The following is a 13,302-nucleotide window of genomic DNA, read 5'->3' as shown; positions in this document are numbered from 1 at the left end:
AATGTAATTATCAATATGATAAGTTTTCAATGCAACATCTTGCTGCTGCTGCTACTAAGTCGCTTCAGTCGTGTCCGACTCTGTGCGACCCCATAGACTACAGCCCACCAGGCTCCCCCGTCCCTGGGATTCTCCAGGCAAGAACACTAGAGCGGGTTGCCATTTCCTTCTCCCATGCAGGAAAGTGGAAAGTGAAAGTGAAGTATCTCAGTTGTGTCAGACTCTTAGCGACCCGTGGACTAAAGCCTGCCAGGCTCCTCTGTCCATGGGATTTTTCAGGCAAAAGAGTACTGGAGTGGGGTGCCATTGCCTTCTCTGAACATCTTGCTACTTCTATTTATTCTGTTCTTTTTTGTTTGCTTTTTGCTCTTTACTTTTTTTTGAAGAATTGTTTTTCATATTCCATTTTACAACCAGTATTGTAAATAATGAGAAAAACAAAGTTCAGTTCAGTTGCTCAGTCATGTCCGACTCTTTGTGACCCCATGGACTGACAGGGGAGCCTGGAGTGCTGAAGTCCATGGGGTCAAAAGAAAAAATTATTAGCCATACTGGTTTTTTTTTTTTTTTCTAGAATTTACAATATGCATCTTAAACTTATCACTGTCTACCTTCAAATAGTACAATTTCAGATATAATGCAGAACACTTTCAACCATATACCTATCCTCCACCCCATTTTTACTGCTGTCGCTGTCATTTGTTTAGGTACAGGTTATATGATAATGAGCTCTTTCAAGTTTTGTCTGAAAATGTCATCACTTTACTTTCATTTCTGAAACTTTTTTTTTGGAAACATAATTTATGGTTGGGGAACAGGAGGAGAAGGGGACGACAGAGGATGAGATGGCTGGATGGCATCACCGACTCGATGGATGTGAGTCTGAGTGAACCCCGGGAGTTGGTGATGCGATTCATGGGGTTGCAAGAGTCGGACACGAATAAGCGACTGAACTAACTAATTTTTGGTTGAGAGCTTCGTTTTTTCCAGCATTTTAAAGGTACCATTCTATTGTCATAAATATTCTGTTGTCAAACAAGACTTGCAAAGTTTCTAAAGGAAAGTCTGTGTTTGATTGTATTTCTCCCTCCGTACATAATATGTCCTTTTTTTCTCCTATGGTGGATTTTAAGAGTTTTTTCCTTGACACAGGTTTTGAGCAATATGGTTATAATGTACCTTGGTCTGTTTTGTTTGTTTTTCCTATGTTTATCCCATTGGGGCTTACTGAGCTTCTTGGATCTGTACGTTTATAGTTTTCATCAATTAGGAAACACTTTGGCTGTTATATCTTTAAACATTTTACCCATTGTACCCTGCCCCTCCCAAATTCAGAGGCTCCAATTATAATTTATTAGACCCCTTGATATTGTCCCACAGATCACTGAGACTCTGTTCTTTCCCTCTCCCTACTACTCTTTATACTCTCTTCATTTTGAATGATTTCTGTTGATCCATCTTCAAGTTTCCTTATCTTTTCTTCTGCAGTCTCTAATCTACTAATGGTTAATACTGTCATGCAAGTTTATTTTTCTCTTTGTTTTTATTTTTTCAAAGGGGCTTTTCTACTTCTCCTGGTCTGAGGAATGCCTTAACTCCTCTTCATCCCCACAGTAGATATCTCAGGTCTATAGACCTCACTTGGCCTGGTTGAGATCCGGACCTGACCATCTCTCATGGCTTCAGAAACCAGGCGGAGTGAAGCAAAGCTGCACAGTAAAAGGATTAAATGCCACCTGTCAATGAAAGTTTTATGTAAGATACTTTATTCTTTATCTCTCTTAAACTCTACTCTTCTTTTTATACTATCCATTTCTCATACACATTTTCCTTTAAATATCAGATCATATATATTATAATAGCTGTTTTAAAGTCCTCATATGCTAATTCCATCATTTCTATTTTTAGTCTTTTATTGGTTGTTTTATCTCCTGCTTCTTTGTCTCTTTTGTAATTTTTCATCGGATGTCAGTCTTTGTGAATTTTATGTCGTCAAGTGATGGATTTTTTCTTATATTTCTTTAAAGGTTGTTGGACTTAGTTCTTAAGAATCATTTTCACACGAGACATGTTTATAAACTGTTTAGAACCTCCTAGGGTAGCTTTGGTCTTCCCGGGTGGCTCAGTGGTAAAGGATCCACCTGTCAGTGGCAACCCACTCCAGTATTCTTGCCTGGAAAATTCCATGGACAGAAGAGCCTGGTGGGCTGCAGTCCATGGGGTTACAAAGAGTCGGACACACTGAGCATGCACACAGGGTAGCTTTAACTCTGTGACTACTCTGGTTTTTACGAAGGTATGGTTCACCTGTTGGCTCTAATGAGTGTTCCATGGAATCAGTCAGGTGATTCTGGCTGGCAGGAATTTGGACAATTCTCAGTTTTGTGCGAGCTTTGGTAATTTTTTGTTGCATTGCTATGCAACAGTTGTTCTTTCCTCAGGAGTTATTCTTTGCCCTCCCTTGTGGTGACTTACCATATGCATGCACAGATTGGTCTTCTCTCAGTGACTCAAGGAAAAACTTTATGCAAATTTCTGGGCTTTTTTTCTGTTTAGTTTTCTCTTCTTCAGAGCTCTGCCGACAAATTCTAGCTGCTTTGACCTTCAACTCTGATGTCTGTTTCTTCAGTCCTACAAGACAACTGGGCTCTGTTTTGTTTTCCTTCTTTTTTATCATGTATGGTTCAGGAATTGCCTCCAAACAGAAGAAAATTGGGGTAACTGCAGCTCTTATCAGAGAAGGCAATGGCAACCCACTCCAGTACTCTTGCCTGGAATATCTCATGGACAGAGGAGCCTAGAAGGCTGCAGTCCATGGGGTCGCTAAGAGTCGGACACAACTGAGCTACTTCACTTTCACTTTTCATTTTCATGCATTGGAGAAGGAAATGGCAACCCACTCCAGTGTTCTTGCCTGGAGAATCCCAGGGATGGGGGAGCCTGGTGGGCTGCCATCTATGGGGTCACACAAAGTCAGACATGACTAAAGCAACTTAGCAGCAGCAGCAGCAGCAGCAGCTCTTATCTTGTTTCCTTTCTCTTGAGAATCCCAGTCCTGTTTTTCTAGTTGCTCATAAGTTGTCCAATGTCTGAGAGAATTTGTTTCATATATTTTGCCCAGTTTTCTAGTTGTTTACAATAGAATAGCAAGTCCCATAGCAATTCTTCCTTCATGGACAGATGTGGAAGGCAAGGAACACTAATCTTAATGCCCCTAAGGAACCAAATGTCCGTATATGACTAGACTCATCCGCACTGCAGAAAGATTCTTCACCAGCTGAGCCACCAGGGAAGCCCTAAGAACTGTAAATGTATAGTTTATACTTACAGAACTTCTTCAACATACTGATATAACAAGGAACATTTATTGGACACTTGTACCAGGAATGGACTATTGCAGCAAAGATGAAAAAGGTGTATCAGCCCCACCTTTCAAGAAGTTAGAGGCAAGCAGGGAAATAATTAAGTATAGAAGTCATATATGCATATATTGTATGTTGCTGTCAGAGTAACATAAGAGTTATGCATAGATAAATACATTAATCCAACATGTTGGGAAATATAAACAAGTTTAAAAGATAATCATAAATGAGGATTAACCAAACCCAGACCACCTAAAAAAATACACTGATGATAGGACTTGCCTGGTGGTCCAGTGGCTAAGACTCTGAGCTCCAAATGCAGGGGGCTCCGGTTCCATCCCTGGTCAGGGAACTACATCCTACATGCCACAACTAAAACCCAGCATAGCTGAATAAATAAATATGACTATTTTAAAAAATATATATTGATGATGATTTTGCCTTTTCTTCAACCAGTGTTACTGGTTGTCTAAAGAAGCCGATGCAATGATTTTGAGGAGCTGAAGTGCATGTGTAATTGAGAAATACATTTAACACATTGCATGCAGAGGTATTTTCTACTTAGTACTTCTTTTAGTGTAATTATAGGAGGAGGAAAAAGATCTGTCATTGGGCAACTCTCATGAGGATGAACGACAGACAATATTATGTGAGTGAGACACTTATGTATAAGTAAGAAAGCCTGTGTAACTGCTTTGTATGTAATCTTATGAGAACCAAAGAAAGGAGCCAACAGGATGCCATGGGAAAAAGAGAATGAAAAGCACTAGTTAAGATTAGTCAGCCACCTGCTTTAATCCTATGACAACCATGTTTAGGCAGTTAGTTTTCGGAATTTGGTTACCATGGTAACAAACCTTTAGAATGCCCTTAAAACAATTTATAGAATGACTCCCGTATTGAATATAGGCAACACTGAGAGATTATAAGTATGCATATCTATTTTTAAATTATTTTTAGAATTTAAATGATCAATCTGGCCTTTTAGATATGTAGTTTAGAAAGCCATAAATTGTATTTTAGCGAGAAGGTGTAAAATCCTACTCATATAATTAGATGATGGGCTTGTAAGTTCAATTATTCAAATGTGTCATTTCAATGAGTGGCTCCTATTTAATTCTGAATAAGATAGCAGTTCATGAATGTTCAGGACCTGGTTTTAGAAACAAATTATATATGCTTGACATTCACTGCAGCAACTTTAGGACTCATTCATGGGTTTAGCCGACAGAGCAGATCATTTAAAGGACAGTTGCTGAAACTTCATCTTATGATCATCAAAGAGCAAACTAGAAGATTCTATAATCAGACTTAAGGAGTTTCAGCCTAATCCTTTCTTGCCGATATGTTTTCCTAGTTTACAATGTGTAGAAAAGGTTGACCTCATGCTGTGTATGGTTTTAAAGTAGGGCTTGCTTTTAATACTCTAGTGACACCTGTGGCCACCTTTTAATAGATGAAAGCTCATTTTGAATTGTAAATGTTGAGCCTTTTATGTTGACAATTTTAACATCACTGCTCACTTGAGATAATATATGACTGTATCAGAAGTTACTATTAGTTATTTTCCAGTTCTTCGGAAAAAACAAAGTCTGTCTAAATTGCTATAGAAATTTTGGTTTCAATTAAAAGATTTCCTTCATACTCTTAGTGATTAAACAATGATTTCACCTATTGAGAAGTGAAGTCGCTTAGTTGTGTCCGACTCTTTGCGACCCCATGGACTGTAGCCTACCAGGCTCCTCAGTCCATGGGATTTTCCAGGCAAGAGTACTGGAGTGGGTTGCCATTCCCTTCTCCAGGGGATCTTCCCAACCCAGGGATTGAACCTGGGTCTCCCACATTGTAAGCGGATGCTTTACCGTCTGAGCTACCAGGGAAGCCCAGTATTGAGAGAATTTATGAAATTTCTCATTCTAGAGAAAGAGTATTTTGTTTGGGGTGCTCTTTTGTGTTCTATGAAAGACCAAAAAATTGGTATTTCGTTTTTTGTCAGTTTAATTTCAGAGAACTGACAATAATCTAGATATATAGAGATAGTTTAGTTTTTAAATCCATGATTATTCTTTCTTTTCCATTGACTTTCTTCCTTAATCATAAACCAAGTTCTACATTTTTACTATTCTTATATATCGCTTATACCATTATACTGTTCTTCTTATTATATCCTTTATACCATTGGCTCTAGCTCTTACATGTCCAAAGGATCTGACGTTTTGCATATGTAGAATGATTTATTCCTGAGAACTGGAATCTGGGTTTGGTTCTATTTGAATTTCAAAAAGCACTGCTCATATTTTTTGAAACAAAAATTAAAAGCAGAGATTATTTTACCATCATATGAATTTCTCAGCTTACTGATTTTTATTTACCATGAATACAAAGGAAGGATTGAGCTTTAAAAATTATTAGAAAATTTCAAGAATAGCCAAACACATAGAGGAAGTACACTGTTAGCTTAGGGGCTGGGGGGAAAGTACTATCATTGGGTATAGGGTTTCTTTTTGAGGTAATGAAAATCTCCTAAAATTGTAATGAATATAACTCTGCAAATGTACTAGGATTTCTTGAAATGTAAAAAAAAAAAATCTGTGTACTACAAATTAATTTTTATAAAAAATGAAATAATATACCTCACCTAAAAAAAAAAAAGAAGAAATATTAGAAAACCTAAAATTGTAATGAATATAACTCTGCAAATGTACTAGGATTTCTTGAAATGTAAAAAAAAAGAAAAAAAATCTGTGTACTACAAATTAATTTTTATAAAAAATGAAATAATATACCTCACCTAAAAAAAAAAAGAAGAACTATTAGAAAACCAAAGAACATTGCCCAGTTTGAGGGAAATAGGGGAACAATAAAGAGTTAATAAATTTAAGGAATTATTGCCATAGTAGTAAAATGTTGAAAAAAAAATCCTAGAATTGATTTACTGCTCAGTCTTAATGTGAGAAAGAATCAATTAACTTTAGTAGGCTGTTTAATTTTCTTTAAAGCCTGTGATTTAAACCAAAAACTTGAATTACTACTGGATGTGGTATGACATTTTGCAAAAAGATCTTATAAGATGTAGCCAAAATGTAGGAAAAACTTGTGATTAGTCTCCAGGAACCATTGGTATAGAGGTAACAGGAGAGAACAATTATGCTGGGAGGAAATCTGGCCATTCAAATGAGGATTTCACTGCAAAATCCTTTTTAAGTTCTTCCTTATTTTCCCACAAGTAAAATGCTGTTTCTCATTTTAGGGCAAATCCTCTGTACTTGTACAACTTCTCCTCCTGGTTATTCCACAAAAGTATAATTACCCATTTAATTAAATTTAGCTATTAAGAACCAACTTTTTAAAACCTAGGATGTCTGAAAGAGAATGTATACCACACAGAAAAGCTGCACAGCAGTCCCAGTAAATGGGATCATAAGGGTAAAGAATCAACAATATGTGACTGAATGTCGTAATGTCCTACTCTTGTTGTTGTTCAGTCACTAAGTCGTGTCCCACTCTTTGTGACCCCATGACTATAGCCTGCCAGGCTTCTCTGTCCGTGGGATTTCCCAGGCAAGAATACTGGAGTGGGTTGCCATTTCCTTCTCCAGGGGATTTTCCCTACCCAGGGATTGAACGTGTGTCTCCTGCATTGGCAGGCAAATTCTTTACCACTGAGCCAACCAGGGAAGCCCCTACTCTGTCACATCCAGAGGTAAAAATTAAATTCAGAGTTATATTAACACAAAATGCACTCTAGCACAGTAAATCCAACAAATGAATAAGAAAATGCTATAGGAAACTGGAAGTAAGCCCCAAAGGATCCCCTGCCCTTCATTCTTTACTGTAATGAAAACTATCCCTCAATACCACAATTTACATTGTATATGGAATTGCTTTTACTGTAACCATTTACTAAAGAAATTATCCTACTGTAGTGTGGAATTTTAAATTAATGAAATGACTTGTAAATTCCCAGAAATCCCCAAGTGGGATATAATTTACCTGTTACTAGAGACCAAGGTGACAGCATTCAACTTTACTCTGGATTTTTAGAATAAGACCTCAGCAAACATCTCATGTCATTTGCTTTTAGATCATAAAATAAAATTGATGGTAGTCTAGCTCACAGGCACTTAGATTGGTTTTGTAAATTATTGGCTGACTCATACTCACTAAAGGCATCCATTTGATGCCAGAGGCGTTATTAGCAGTACAGGAACACAAAGAACTGATAAACAAAGGAATCCACAGACACTGCTAGGTGTTGCAGACCTCCTGAAGTCTTCCTGCAGTTTTTATCCTTTCCCTAAAAGTAATCTATGCATATCAAAAGGAGCCACTTAATCCTTTGGCAACCCTCAAGCAAAAGGGGTCAAGAAAGATGATTGTTGGTTTTACATAGAGGACTACTGGGAAATTTTACCTAAATTATAAGTGAAACACAGAAAAGTGAGCTAAGTAGAGAATGACAGGCTCCAAACTGACAAAAATGAAGTCTGCCTGAATGGCAAAGAAGTTTCCAGAGAGAGGAAGTCATGTACTAGACAGAGCCTTTCAATGACTGGTACAAAACTATAGCCACACACACACATATATTGGAGAGAGCAATGGCACCCCACTCCAATACTCTTACCTGGAAAATCCCATGGACGGAGGAGCCTGGTAGGCTGCAGTCCATGGGGTTGTGAATAGTTGGACACGACTGAGCGACTTCCCTTTCACTTTTCACTTTCATGCATTGGAGAAGGAAATGGTAACCCACTCCAGTATTCTTGCCTGGAGAATCCCAAGGATGGAGGAGCCTGGTAGGCTGCCGTCTATGGGGGGTCACACAGAGTCGGACACGACTGAAGTGACTTAGCAGCAGCAACACACATATATATATACACACAGACACACTATATACATACACATACTATATATACATCCAGTTTATAGTTTATACACAGTAGATAGTTTGCACTATATAAATATATATATATGCACATATATACATCTATAGATGTTTAAGAGAATTTTTTTTTCCTAAATCTCAACTGTATGTTCTTCTAAAGGGGTGGGGTTATAGATAATTCCAAAAAAAAAAAAAATTATAAATAGAAGAATAAATTTGGGGAAAGTCTGAGCTCTTTTCTCCTTTTATTAGACAAAATGTACACAAAATAGCTTTACTAACTATCTAACATTCTGCTTTCAGAATTTAGTCATAAAAAATTTCTAACTCTAGGAAAAGTGGTATCTCCACACAACTTATCCTTTAACAGTATATTCCTTTTTAGGCACAATTAGTTGCCCCAGTGCCTAATGTTTTCCAAAATGCAAAAAAAAAGCAGTACTTATACAAGAAAAAAATATAGGAGACTGCATATTCAAGGGCAGAGAATGAATGAAATTAACTGTCTTTCAAATTAAGGTTCTTACACCACCTGCATCAGTATCATCTAGCAAGTGGGCTAAAACGCAGATTCGCGGCCTATTAATCAGAATCTCTAGGGAAGGAGTTAGGAATCTGCACTCGAAACACAAATCCCACATGATTGCAGTGTACATGAAATTTGAATCATTGCTACATTTCTATAGCTTTTAGAAACTGAAGCATGCCTCTCATTATGTTTGAAGACTGAGCTATGAAACCAGCGTTTGCCAAGGTCTCTTTCTGTTACTAGTCTGGAGCAAGGAGCAGAAAGTTGCATAGGTAAAGCAAAAAGCAGAGGCAAAATAGTGTTTTAAAGCGAGAAAAGAATTTACCTTCAAATCCCTGGTAGTTCAGTTGGTAAAGAATCTTGACTTCAATGCAGGAGACCCTGGTTTGATTCCTGGGTTGAGAAGATCCACTGGAGAAGGGATAGGCTATGCACTCCAGTATTCTTGGGTTTCCCTCATGGCTCAGCTGGTAAAGAATCCTCCTGCAATGTGGGAGACCTGGGTTTGATCCCTGGGTTGGGAAGATCCCCTGGAGAAGGGAAAGGCTACCCACTCCAGTATTCTGGCCTGGAGAATTCCATGGACTGTATAGTCCATGGGGTCACAAAGGGTTAGACATGACTGAGCAACTTTCACAACGGCTCCAAATCCATATATAACAATTATGGATTTCTTTGTACTAAAAGGGAATATGCAAATCCTTCTAATTAGAATGCTACAGATATTAAGAGATAGAAGTACTATAATTATAATGTTTTCAAATGGGCATATTAATTTATATTCATGTTTGACATTTCAGATTTCAATTCAAACTAAAGTGGGTAAGAAAAAAATTAAAACAAAACTCATGTCCGGGTGCTCTGTGTCTCTGGAAAATAAGTCCTTTGTTATTTTTTTCCCAGAGTTATTACTGTAATGACAATTTGCTTTAATTGAAATGTAGATTTATAATATTGTGTTAGTTTCAGGTATACAGCAAAATGATTTAGTTATACATATATATTTTTTATTCTTCATTACAGATTACAAATATAATGAATATAATTCCCTCTGGTATACATACAGTAAATCTTTATTTATCTATTTCATATACAGTGGTATGTATCTGTTAATTCCTTGGTCTTAATTTATCCCTCCCTGCCTTTCCCCTTTGGTAACCACAAGTTTGTTTTCTATGTCTGTGAGTCTGTTTTGTATGCAGATTCATTTATATTATTTTTGAGATTCCGCATATAAACAATATCACATACTATTTGTCTTTCTCTGTCTGGCTTATTTCACTCAGTAGGATGGGGAAGCCTGGTGGACTGCCGTCTATGGGGTCGCACAGAGTGGGACACGACTGAAGTGACTTAGCAGCATGATAATCTCTAGATCTATCCAAACAGCTTGCTTTTTTATGCGAGGTGAAAGGCATTACTTTTGCCCATAACATTTCACCAAGTTTCTTTTTCTCCTCTTGTAGTTTCCAAACAACACTGAGAAGTCACCCATGTCCTCAATTCAGTGGACAGATAGCATGCTGATATCTAAATAGCATTATAGATGTAAGCAATATCTTATATCACAAATAATAGGGAAAGTACAAATTCATTTCTACAAGGAAAGATTCAAATGGCTAATGACCCATCTGAATCAGAATCATCTTTTCTTGTTATCTTTATAGCAACTCAGAATTTCATTTAATTACATAAGGAATTTTATAGCACTAATTTACTCACTAGGCATTATTGTTTTACTGATTGATTTGGCTGTGCCAGGTCCTAGCTGCAGCATGTGAACTCTTAGAGTTGCAGTATGTGGATCTAGTTTCCTTTTCAGAGGTCAAACCCAGGTCCTCTGCATTGGGAGCGTGGAGTCTTAGCTTCAGGACCTCCAGGCAAGTCCCTTAGAAGGCATTAATCATCATAATGCCTACCTGTAACACACAATAAATTTCTAAACCAAAATATTAATGACAACTACAGCCAAACAAAACACCACATACCAGTGCCCAAAAATTCACCATTAACTATTGCCCTCAATCAGTTCAGTTTAGTCACTCAGTTGTGTCCGACTCTTTGAGACCCCATAAATCGCAGCACGCCAGGCCTCCCTGTCCATCACCAACTCCCAGAGTTTACTCAAACTCATGTCCATCGAGTCGGTGATGCCATCCAGCCATCTCATCCTCTGTCATCCCCTTCTCCTCCTGCCCCCAATCCCTCCCAGCATCAGAGTCTTTTCCGATGAGTCAACTCTTTGCATGAGGTGGCCAAAGTATTGGAGTTTCAGCTTCAGTATCATTCCTTCCAAAGAACACCCAGGACTGATCTCCTTTAGAATGGACTGGTTGGATCTCCTTGCAGTCCAAGGGACTCTCAAGAGTCTTCTCCAACACCACAGTTCAAAAGCATCAATTCTTCGGTGCTCAGCATTTTCTTTATAGTCCAACTCTCACATCCATACATGACCACAGGAAAAACCATAGCCTTGACTAGACGGACCTTTGTTGGCAAAGTAATGTCTCTGTTTTTGAATATGCTATCTAGGTTGGTCATAACTTTCATTCCAAGGAGTAAGCATCTTTTAATTTCATGGCTGCAGTCACCATCTGCAGTGATTTTGGAGCCCCCAAAAATAAAGTGTGACACTGTTTCCACTGTTTCCCCATCTATTTCCCATGAAGTGATGGGACCAGATGCCACGATCTTCGTTTTCTGAATGTTGAGCTTTAAGCCAATTTTTTCACTCTCCTCTTTCATCAAGAGGCTTTTTAGTTCCTCTTCACTTTCTGCCATAAGGGTGGTGTCATCTGCATATCTGAGGTTATTGATATTTCTCCCGGCAATCTTGATTCCAGCTTGTGCTTCTTCCAGCCCAGCGTTTCTCATGATGTACTCTGTATATAAGTTAAATAAGCAGGGTGACAATATACAGCCTCGACGTACTCCTTTTCCTATTTGGAACCAGTCTGTTGTTCCATGTCCAGTTCTAACTGTTGCTTCCTGACCTGCATATAGGTTTCTCAAAAGGCAGGTCAGGTGGTCTGATATTCCCGTCTCTTTCAGAATTTTCCACAGTGTATTGTGATCCACACAGTCAAAGGCTTTGGCGTAGTCATTAAAGCAGAAATAGATGTTTATCTGGAACTCTCTTGCTTTTTCCATGATCCAGCGGATGTTGGCAATTTGATCTCTGCTTCCTCTGCCTTTTCTAAAACCAGCTTGAACATCTGGAAGTTCACAGTTCACGTATTGCTGAAGCCTGGCTTGGAGAATTTTGAGCATTACTTTACTGGCGTGTGAGATGAGTGCAATTGTGAGGTAGTTTGAACATTCTTTGGGATTGCCTTTCTCTGGGATTGGAATGAAAACTGCCCTTTTCCAGTCCTGTGGCCACTGCTGAGTTTTCCAAATTTGCTGCCATATTGAGTGCAGCACTTTCACAGCATCATCTTTCAGGATTTGAAATAGCTCCACTGGAATTCCATCACCTCCACTAGCTTTGTTCGTAGTGATGCTTTCTAAGGCCCATTTGACTTCACATTCCAGGATGTCTGGCTCTAGATGAGTGATCACACCATCGTGATTATCCAGGTCATGAAGATCCTTTTTGTATAGTTCTGTGTATTCTTGGCATCCCTTCTTAATATCTTCTGTTTCTGTTAGGTCCATACCATTTCTGTCCTTTATTGAGCCCATCTTTGCATGAAATGTTCTCTTGGTATCTCTAATTTTCTTGCCCTCAATAGTTTGATGCTAATTTCAAAACAATTGAAACCACAACACAGCTTTCTTTACAAATATATCTAAACAGAGTGGATAACCAAAGACACATTCAAAATGTCATCACACCCCTCTCCTTACTTTACCTGTTCATTTTCTTCACTTAGTTTCAATGTAAGACCTAGAATAACAGAAAATCAATAAAGCTGCTGAGTCACCTGGGGCTTGAAGAATTTTTCACAAAACCAATTATTTCCCAAATAAACTTTATTTTGAAAAGAATACCACAACAGAGTTGTAGAAATTTAAATATAACACATCTCAGCAGTATTACTGAGGCAAATTATATACAAGTGGAGTCACAGTTCATGTCTGATTATTCTTACGAATGAAAACGTGCCAAGATGCTGCTACACTAAACAGGCAGATAATGTAAAAACAACCATAACCTATTTACATGCTGTCATTTCATACTTGTATCTAAATATTTAGGTGGGAATTGATCCAAATTCATACAAGATAAATAATATGCTCCCTGAATAACCAAAATTCTTTTTCCTTTCCTCCTCCACCATAGATAGCATCATCAGTAATATTTATACAATATAGCACGGGATGACAAGCTACTTTCTTTCCCTCAATAATACAGTACAAAGCTTTTTGTATTGTGGTTTATAAGTCCTTCAAGTTGATGAAAACAGCAGTGACAACTTAAGAGTTTTCTAAATATAGGTGATTTCATCAGAGAAAGGTGTTATTTATGTTCTTCCCAAGAACTTCCTGTTTTGGTGATGAAAATGTCAATATATAATCGGTGA

This window comes from Capricornis sumatraensis, chromosome 5 (genome assembly GCF_032405125.1).
Source record: "Capricornis sumatraensis isolate serow.1 chromosome 5, serow.2, whole genome shotgun sequence".
Lineage (NCBI taxonomy): Eukaryota > Metazoa > Chordata > Mammalia > Artiodactyla > Bovidae > Capricornis > Capricornis sumatraensis.
The sequence above is the reverse complement of the archived record's forward strand: the minus strand, read 5'-3'. Positions refer to the sequence as shown.